This window comes from Halyomorpha halys, unplaced genomic scaffold, assembly GCF_000696795.3.
Source record: "Halyomorpha halys isolate HHAL.00 unplaced genomic scaffold, Hhal_1.1 Scaffold280.1, whole genome shotgun sequence".
In the NCBI taxonomy this organism is placed as follows: Eukaryota; Metazoa; Arthropoda; class Insecta; order Hemiptera; family Pentatomidae; genus Halyomorpha; species Halyomorpha halys.
Genome location: NW_027114958.1, coordinates 20290 through 30565, shown reverse-complemented (window position 1 = coordinate 30565; position 10276 = coordinate 20290).

Genomic DNA, 10276 nt, shown 5'->3' with positions numbered 1-10276 from the left:
AGGGCACCAGATACCGTACGGTATATCCCAACCTATAGAACCATCATAATGAGAACCAGCTCAACGTATATTCCTCAAATTTCAAATCGCCAAATAACTTCAGATGTGAAGGCACATCTGTAGACAAGGCAGGAGGAATTAGGACCGAAGCATTTCCTCCTGTTACACTACAATTTACACTGGAGTCCTCTTTGAGGCACCGCTCCAGCGTACACCAAACAGTAATAGGAGTACGTTCGAAGGCAATTCAAATGGATAGGATGAAATATTCAGCTCTACCTTCACATTTGATTCTCATCTCCCGAACAGATAACAATGATCATTTATTCGATATGACTAAAGAGGATGTTTCTGTTATACGTTTTCCTTTTTCGTATGTTATCTATGCCGAATGTATTTGTTTGCAAGCACATACTGGGAGAGCTGACAGCATTCTATGAATCATTAACATCTATGTTTGAACTTATGTTTTAAAAATCTATCAGGTTTTAACACGTTTCGTACGGTGGCATAGAACAAATATCTTATTCTGATGCTGAACTTTTTTTTATCAAAATTATTTTAATTTTCTGTTTACTTAGATATAAATTTATTATTAATTATTTCATCAATTATAGCATCGCTAAAAAGAAAATTGAAGAATAACAAATATTAAAAAAAAAAAGATAATTTTTATATAAACAAAAATTTATTAAGAGAGCAGGCTGCTCACTGTGCTATTAACTAGGATCGGGGTTCGAATCCAGCTCTGGCACATAATTATTTTCCGTTTCGCTGCAGGAGTGCGCCAACCATGTGGGTTCCAGAGCCCTCCCTGTGTGTAGGTAAGTGGGTAACCTTTAATCAAGTAAAACTCTGGTAGTAATCTCTATCCTGATTCTGATCAAATCACCTCCTTGCATAACCTAGTACCAGTAAGTAGTCCTTACAAAGTACTATTAGGTATTACTATTACCAGTATAAATTCCTTACAAAGTACTGTACTTCTAACCCTTGTGTGTTTTAGTGGTACAGATTTCATTTTTAAGAACAGAGTAGTAAAACATTTCGAAATAAATAAGTCTTTTCAAGAACAGTTTAGACAAAAAGAAATTAGTCGATTATCACTTACATAAAAAAAAAAATAGAAGAAAAAATATAATGATGTTGCTCGAGGAGAATGGCATCTAGAGCTTTTAAAAATCTAACTAAGACAATATCTAGGGTCGGGAAATTATTTTAAAAAATGTATTTACAGATCTAAATAAAATGAATGAAGTAAGCTAATAAAATATAATTAAGTAGATGATTAATATCGATAGTATACAGCACTATCGATAGTCCAGCCGGACAGAGCACCATGATCTGAGGCAGAGAAGACGTCCACCTCCGGTATCCGCTCACCGTCCCTTCCCTTTCCGCTCCAGATAATTTCCGCTTCCCCTCCTTCCTTCCTGCCCCACCTCCGATTTCCGCTCCCAGCCACAGCCAAGCTAATACTCCCTGACATAACCTTCTCTTTGATCTCATCTATTCGATATATTAAACGGAATAATATTACAAACAATAATATTTGACAGATTCAACCACTGTCAAGTACGAATCAACGCTTTAAGATTCATAAAATATATTAACTATCGTGCCCGCAATCGAGAAGTTTTCTATCAAAAGTCAATATATGGTTCATTATCTGAAGATTCCTAAAGTCAAAAATTTATACCAACTTAGTGGTATAACATCTTCACTAGTACGCCATGCAGGGGTACGTTTAATTTAGGTTTAAACAGATGGTGAAAAAATATTAAAATGGGGGAGTTTAAGAAAGTTTTGCACGTACCGTTTTTATTTCATTTTTTTCTACAGACTACAATAAATAATTAAAAGTATTTTTTAATGGAATCCTTATGTCATAACTGACTAAATCAGTTAGTGAGTTGAAACAAATAATCAATTGTAGATACAAAACAAATTCTGAAACTGCCTTAGGGATTGAATAAACAATTTTCTTAAATTTTTTATATACTACTTATAAATTTATTTTTAAGATAACATATAGCCTCCATAATAGAGCTAATGGAGTAGGATAGTTGTTATTGTTTTTATTAATTGGGGCTCACGTTAGAGGGTGAAAATGGACCAAACGTATGATTTACACATATTCAGATAATTATTCATACCCACTTTGGAAAGGTTATTTTAAAGTTACTATTCAACCACCTCATATGGACAATTAAATTTCTATTTCTGTAGCAAGCGTATTTTACTGGGAAAAATTTTAATTTTTAAATAAACTAAATATGTTTTTGGTGAAGAATTTGTCAACAAATTATCTACTATTCAGAAGTGGGTATATTAACTTTTGATATAAAACCCCTCAAGTGCACTTAGAAATTCGAAGTTCCAAATTCGTTATCTATATTAAAATATAAAATATTTAAATAGTTTAAAATATTCCGCAGGGTAAAACGGGAAAGTATAATCCAAATTTAGCCAATGTGAAATGCACGATTCATAATGACCAAAAAGTGCCCCTTCAATTGAGCCAGTATACTTTCTTACAAGACTCAACTGTCGGGCCTGAAAGGTTCTAAGGGGACGATTCGACGATCTAACAAGAAATATTAAATATTTAATTTATGAATATAATTTTTATTTCAATATATTTTAATTAAATTTTATTTAAACAACAACCTGTTTACAGTATTTAAGATCCATCCATCCCTTTAGGTAAATCCTATCTGGATTACAATATTTCAATGACAATACTTAATCCATCATGATTTCGATGGCTTATTTTAAACTAGTGCTAATTACATTTCCATTAACTTTACGAAAAATACAAGTAAAGGTTCTTTTAAGAAGATTATAACTTTACAATTATTTTTTTGACTAAACAGATTGAATTATTGGAGAAGTTTGACGGGGGGTGCAGTCAGCAAAAAACAATATAAATAAACAAAACCATATTTATTAATTTTATGCCGACGTTTCGACCTGCGTTTCATCAGAGGTTATGGCGTAGAAGGTAGGCCTGCATTGATTCAAGTATGAATTCTGAATCTGTTGGGTCTAATGAATAATTATAAAATATTGAATGTAGGCAATTTCCTTTACTTCCATTTTTTACTCAGTGTTTATCTTGAAAAAAGACCTAACAAGCTTATAAGATAGATGAAAAATAACAAAACAATCATAAACTTTTTGAAAAAAATAAAAAACTAGTTTCCCGACGAAATATCTATCAGCAAACATAACACATTAATCGATTAGTGCTTTACATATTAATTAAATGATAAAAAATTTACCTACCAAATACATATTGTTTAATCCACCCAGATAATATACTGTATGTAATTTATTATAGTTAGTGATTTATGCTCCTCAAAAAAAGCTAAAATATTAATTTTCATAATAAATAATGATAACAATTTTTCCTACCAAATATCTTTTGTTTAATCTGGACATTTAATTTAACAAGATAAAGGCTATGATATATGAGAAGAATAATATTAAAATTAAATTAGAGGAAAGATAATAAATTAATATAATACGTATGAAAATTTAGCTAGTAAAGATTTGTACAAAATGATAATAATTCTACATTTGTTTAATCCAGGTAAAATATTGCATGCACTTTATGGAAAAACAAAGTTTTAAAATAAAAAGGATTTAAAACTGAACGGTACGTTATATTATGTTGTTTTTTTCAAAAGTAAAAAACAATAATAATGAATTTATTTTTATCATTATAATAAAAACTATGTTGTACAAGTGTAAAATTATTTCCAGAAAAAAAAACAAAAAACAGGAAGACCATAGAACGTTATATATGCAGGTATAACCATCCATCAGTCCTTTACATGACATAACGCTATATTGCAAGGATCATTTCGTAACATCGCAGAAGAGCCCTAGAGGAGAAAAAAGTCAAAATTGATGACTCTGCCAAGTACAGTTAGTGGGAACACAAAATGGCTGCTGGTTCAAACAATAATTTTTCATTCGGAGCTACATATCTTTAAAACTACCAACAAAACTACAAGATATAATATATATAACAACATTTAGAGTAGAGAAAATTTGCTAAAATATAAGCCCTAAAAGAGCTATTTACGCTCAATAGTTCTCGAGATACGTTTTTTGTAAAAAAAAAAAAAAAATGTATTTCATAAAAAATGTAAAAAAAAATAAGTAGTTAGTGAATCAATAACGCTGTTAAAATGGGATATTGTAATATTCTGTGTAAAAGAAAAAGTTGATATTTGATTTAAGCTCCTCGAAAAAAATTTAAATAATAACTACATGATAAAAAATTTTACTTGTTTTGGTTGATCCATCCAGATAAAATATTGTTTGAAATTTATTCAAAGTTTATTGAAGTTATTCAAATAATTGAAAGACCAGTAAATTTACTAAAATATTTACGTAAATATTTCAAAGTGATATTTACGCTCAACAGTTCCCGAGATGTAGTTTTTGTATAAGAAACATTTCATAAAATATACACTGTAAAATCAATAGTTAGTAAATTTATTGTAACTTTAATTTGAGTCCTAATAGACATCTGTACGTCTAATGGTTCCTGAGATCTATATTTCCCACAATAAATTCACTAACTACTGATTTTTGTAGTATATTTTTTATGAAATGTTGCATATAAAAAACGTATAACTCGGGAACTATTTAACGTAAATAGCTTTTTTAGGGCTCACCGTTTAGCAAATTTAATCTACTTTAAATAATGTTCTATTAGCGTATTTTAAAGATTTGGAGCTCCGAATAGAAAAATTAATTATTTTAACATTTTAAAACAGCCATCAATTTTTTTTTTTTTTGCGCTTTAGGCGCTTAGGCTTGACAGACTTATTAATTTTGGCTAGTATGTAGAGAAAGAAATTTATTCAATCATGCTGGCCAAATACATGGGGTTGTTACATTACACAGCATACTGATCAATCCGTCATCGGACATATATAAATTTATAAATTACATTTTTTTGATATGATGCAATATAATAGAAAGATAACATTTTTTTCCACAGTATTCTTTTACAATTAATATCAGTCTACAAACTAAATACAAGCTTTTCAATTTATTCCTTTTTTTTTCTTTCCCCTCCATTTTACAACCCTCATTTCATTTTATCAACCAATTCCCATATATAACAAATATTAGAATATAAAAAATAACAAAGTAGTAAATAAATAAAACAACAAATAAGATATGCGATGCATGCATGCCATCCCTTTTCTGGATAACACCCCCTCTCATTAATTTCCATGCATGTGGAGATAAATAATTTTCATTAAAGTTATCAAAAATTGGAGAGACATAACTGATTTTATTTTCCTCTTGGACTCTTGTAGCAAAATAAAAAAACAATTTTAGATTCAATACATGATCTATAAATTTTATGCTAAAAACAATATTTTAAAAAATATGAAGGAATTTCCAAAAACACTATTACCTCTTTTCTCACTTCTAAAAAACAACCAATGAAGAATGCAATCGCAATTGTGTAACCGGTAACCACCTCCTGAGAAGAGACCTGAAGAACTTTAACTCTTATAATAAATCGTATATGAAAAAATGTAATAAAGAATTAGTATTTAGTAAATCTATACGACTGTTAAAATGGAATATTTGTCGTATAATGATTGAAAATAAAGTTGATATTCGATTTATGCTTCTGCAAAAAAAGCTTAAATAGTAATTTTCATAATACTAAAAAGATAAAAATTTTACCTACCAAAAAAATCCATTTTGTTTGATCCGACCATATAAAATACTGTTTGTTATTTATGCAAAAATAAAATTGATGTTCGATTTATGCTTCTCCAAAAAAGCTTAAATAGTAATCCTACCAAATAGATTTTGTTTGATCCGACCACATAAAATACTGTTTGTAATTTATGCAAAAATAAAATTGATGTTCGATTTATGCTTCTCCAAAAAATAAATAGTAATATTCGTAATAATAAAAAGATAAAAATTTTACCTACCAAATACATTTTGTTTGATCCGATCAGATAAAATACTGTTTGTAATTTATGTAAAAATAAAGTTGATATCCGATTTATGCTCCTCAAAAGAAGCTTTAATAGTAATTTCTTAATAATTAAAAAATAAAAGTTTACCTACCAAGTACCTTTTGTTTAATCCGGCCAGATAAAATACAGTTTGTAATTTATGTAAAAATAAAGTTGATATTCGATTTATGCTCCTGGAAAAATCTTAAATAGTAATTTCATAATAATGAAATGATAAAAATTTTGCCAACAAAATACATTTTGTTTAATCCGGACAAATAAAATACAATTTGTAATTTATGACAAAATTTATTTATGAAAAAAGTTGATATTCGATTTATTTTACTCAAGAAAAGCTTATGTAAATAAAATAATGTATGTAATTTATGAAAAAAATATATTGGATTGATGCTCCTCAAAAAAAGTTCAAATAGTAATTTTCATAATAAATAATGATAACAATTTTACAAACAAAATATATTTTGTTTAGTCCGACTAGATAAAATACTGTTTGTAATTCATGCCACAATAAAGTAGATATCCGATTTATGCTTCTCAAAAAAATGTTAAATAACAATTTTCAGAATAATAAAAACATAAAATTTTTCAAAAATTACATTTTGTTTAATCCGGCCAGATAAAATACAGTTTGTGATTTATGAAAAAATAAAGTTGATATTCGATTTATGCTCCTGGAAAAAATCTTAAATAGTAATTTCATAATAATGAAATGATAAAAATTTTACCTACCAAATACATTTTCTGTAATCTGGACATTTAATTTAACATTTAATTAAATAATTTTATATAAAGTTGATCTTCGCTTCTCTCTAGTCTGCATTATTGTAAATTTGTGGTTTCAGTAGTGTTCCAACTATTCCTAAAGCGCTTGTGAAGTGTAATATATTCGAATTGCAGACTAGACAATGGACTCTAGCGAACACAGGACACAAATGACTGGCGATGGTTTCTTGAAGTAGTAGCAATCAAGTCTAATTATCGTAGTGGTACTTCAGTAAGCCATTGTTCTCCACCACATCGCTGTTTCATGTGGGAAGTTGCATCTCGTCTCTAAGCCAAGTATTATCAACACTCATAGGCTGAATCGATAGAACTAACCATCAAGTGGCAAAGATTGCACATTTTAATTGTATAAAATGAAATGAGAAATAGTTTATTATTCTAAAACTAGGTTCCAGTAGAACAATTATATGGTAATTTTAATTATACAATAACATATATTGATCAAAAACAGTGTGGCCACACTTAAATACGATTTATATTAATAATTTTAGATACAGAGATAAAAAAAAAAAACTAACTAACTAAAAACATTAAAAAAAAGACCTTATTCAAACATCTGTACTATTATAATATCGGAATAGATTGGTAAATTAACAGGTAGTTAAAAATAAGGATTTTAAACTAGAGAAGGGTTGGTACATGACGTACCTTAGGGGGAATGGAGTTCCAGTGATATGCAGCTCGAGTAAAAAATGATTAATCAAATACAGCAGTTCAGTGAGGTGGAAGATAGATGTCAGATAAACGGGACCTGATAGTACAGGATTAGACAGAGAATTTGAATTGCAGGTTTTCTAGGATATAGGAGGGGTGTCGAGTACTTATTGCTTGGAATAGAAAGGAAGCTAGGAAATACTGGCGTCGGAAGGATGGATAGAGCCACTTCAGCTCGGCGTAACACTGGGTTAGGTGCGAGTTAAGGAACCGGTATTATAAATTTAAACAATTTTCCCTTGCCCGACTGAACCTATGTCACTTTAGACATATGGTTCCATATGTCCACATTCTCTTACAATTTTATAGAAAAAAAGGAACCCAATAAAAACGACTAGGTTCTATGAAGGCCCCAGAGACCCATCAAACAGCCCTTTCAAGCCCTTAGTATCCTGTATCAATGGCAAGGGCTGACACTTAGGCAGGTACAAGCTGTCATCTCACAATGGACTTGCATCAGTCTAACTATTTTATGTTTAACACATGAAAGTTAGTTCTCACAAGATCATCACTCTTATCCCAATTTCTTGGAAGCCTCACACCCTGTTTCTAGTCTCGCCTTTTTCCCCCTCCCAGATATTTACTTCTAATTTCATAGGCTCTCTAGGCTCCACCTAATTTCCTAAATTATCTGATCGGTCCAAACCCCTTCTCCTATTTCACTATTCTTCCTACCCCCTCTTCTGAAGGGTACATATATATTTCCTAGACTAGATAGCTAAGTAAGAAGAGAGACACACTGTAATAAGTAAGATTAACATGTAGTTCTTGTAAATATGTTAGAATAAACTCATTTTAGTCTTCACTGATTTTTATGTTATTTAATTTGCGTACCTTTGCTGATCCCGAAAATAAATCGTACTGCGTAATCCATAAGATGTTTAAGTTTAGATTGGAGATTACCCAAGTGTTCACAGTATACCAGGCAGCCATAGTCAAAGTGGGGGAAAACAAGAGAGGAAACTAAGAGTTAACGGGTCTTAAGTGGAAGGAAATAACGGATTCTATTGAATTGCTTCAGGGATTCGATAGTTCGATGAGAAATTTGGGCAATGTGTGGTTTCCAGGATAAAGTTTGATCTAAAGAGACTCCATATTCCACAAAAATATCTAAAACGCACACTGAATTAAATATAGACACCGTGCAGAATTATATATATAATTTGACACATAATTTTTTTCAGTCTTGCCTCAACTCAAATCATAGAAATAGTAAATTATACTAAAACTACAACCCCACAAAAAAACTAAAAATATATTGATCTAAATATAAACCAATGCTACACAATTATAGGTATTTTATTTTATCAATGTTATGTATTTTGTTTCAATTTCATAATTTTTTTTTTTTATATTCCCTCCGGTTGTAAGTTTGTAAAGTGTAAATTGTATTAGGAAAATTGCATTGTATATGTGGGCATCCTAAAACAACGTAGTAAATATTGTACATTTTACATTTATGTAATAAAAAAAAAAAGTAAGTGCATTATGGGGAAAAAGTCTCTAAAGAACGACGTACAAACGTTACATTCTAAAACTTTATTAGGTTCTTAAAACGGCATAGCTTATTGATACAACAGCGACTTCCTACCAGATAATCCACAAGGAAGTGTAGAAATAGTATAAAGAATACAATATGATGGGATTGCTCCCCCCCCCTACAATATAATCAGAGGCTATTGTGTTAGGGGGGTCTTAACAAGCCCTTCAGCCCCCCTCCCTCGTCGCCCCTTCTTCTGGAGAGTCTCTTTATGAAGCCCTCTGATATCAATATCAATTTAGATGATATATCAACGCTTCGCCCTGATATAGGCTCATCTGGGCCAGTTCATCAATCGAATTGATATCATCAACTTCTATAATATTATTTGTAACTTCTTCAGCAAAATTAGATTATTAAGATTTTTTTTCATGTCATATGATGATGTCCAAGTACCAGTTTAAAAAAAAAAAATCCCCATTATCAATAACAAAATTTATCCAAATTTTCTCGACCTTCTATATTTACGTATATGTTCGTTTCGACCGATTCGATCATCATAAAAAAAAATATAATAAAATAACAGCTTTACTTACTAACTTATTATTAACAGTATCAAAATATTATTAATTACACTTACAATACATACCTTAAAAAATTTGTGAAGGATAGAAATTATTAAAAAATACTATGGCGACAAAGAAGTATATTAAAACACAGAATAGTGGAAATTTATGAGTAAATAAATGTGTTTTGGCTTATTGTGTTTCATATGCTCACTATAACTTTGTTAAATTGACTTAAGCATAATAGTCTGCATATCTTAATAAATAAATTTAAAAATGTAATACTAAAATTGAGATATGCAAATAATAATTAATAATTTGAAGAAGATTGTTAGGTTTCGGTTAAAGAGAACAAAAATCTTTTTAACTATTTATTATCCGGATATTATTAGTTATTATATAATATCCAATCCGGCTATATATAATTTTTTTCCGACTTTAATTTCATTCTTCATATATAAAATTATATAGTCAATCATCTATATATAAAATAATTAATAATGTTTTGATACTTTTAATAATAAGTTAGTAATCGAAGGGGTAAGTGGAGGAAGGAGTTATGTTATAAATAATAAATTTTAAGAAAACAAAGTTTAATTTTTTTGGAGCTTCTTTTCTTTTATACCGTGTCTTAGTACTAATGTAAGTGTACATAGCACCTCATACATCTAGGTATCTCAGTTATTAATTGGATTTTGAGGTTA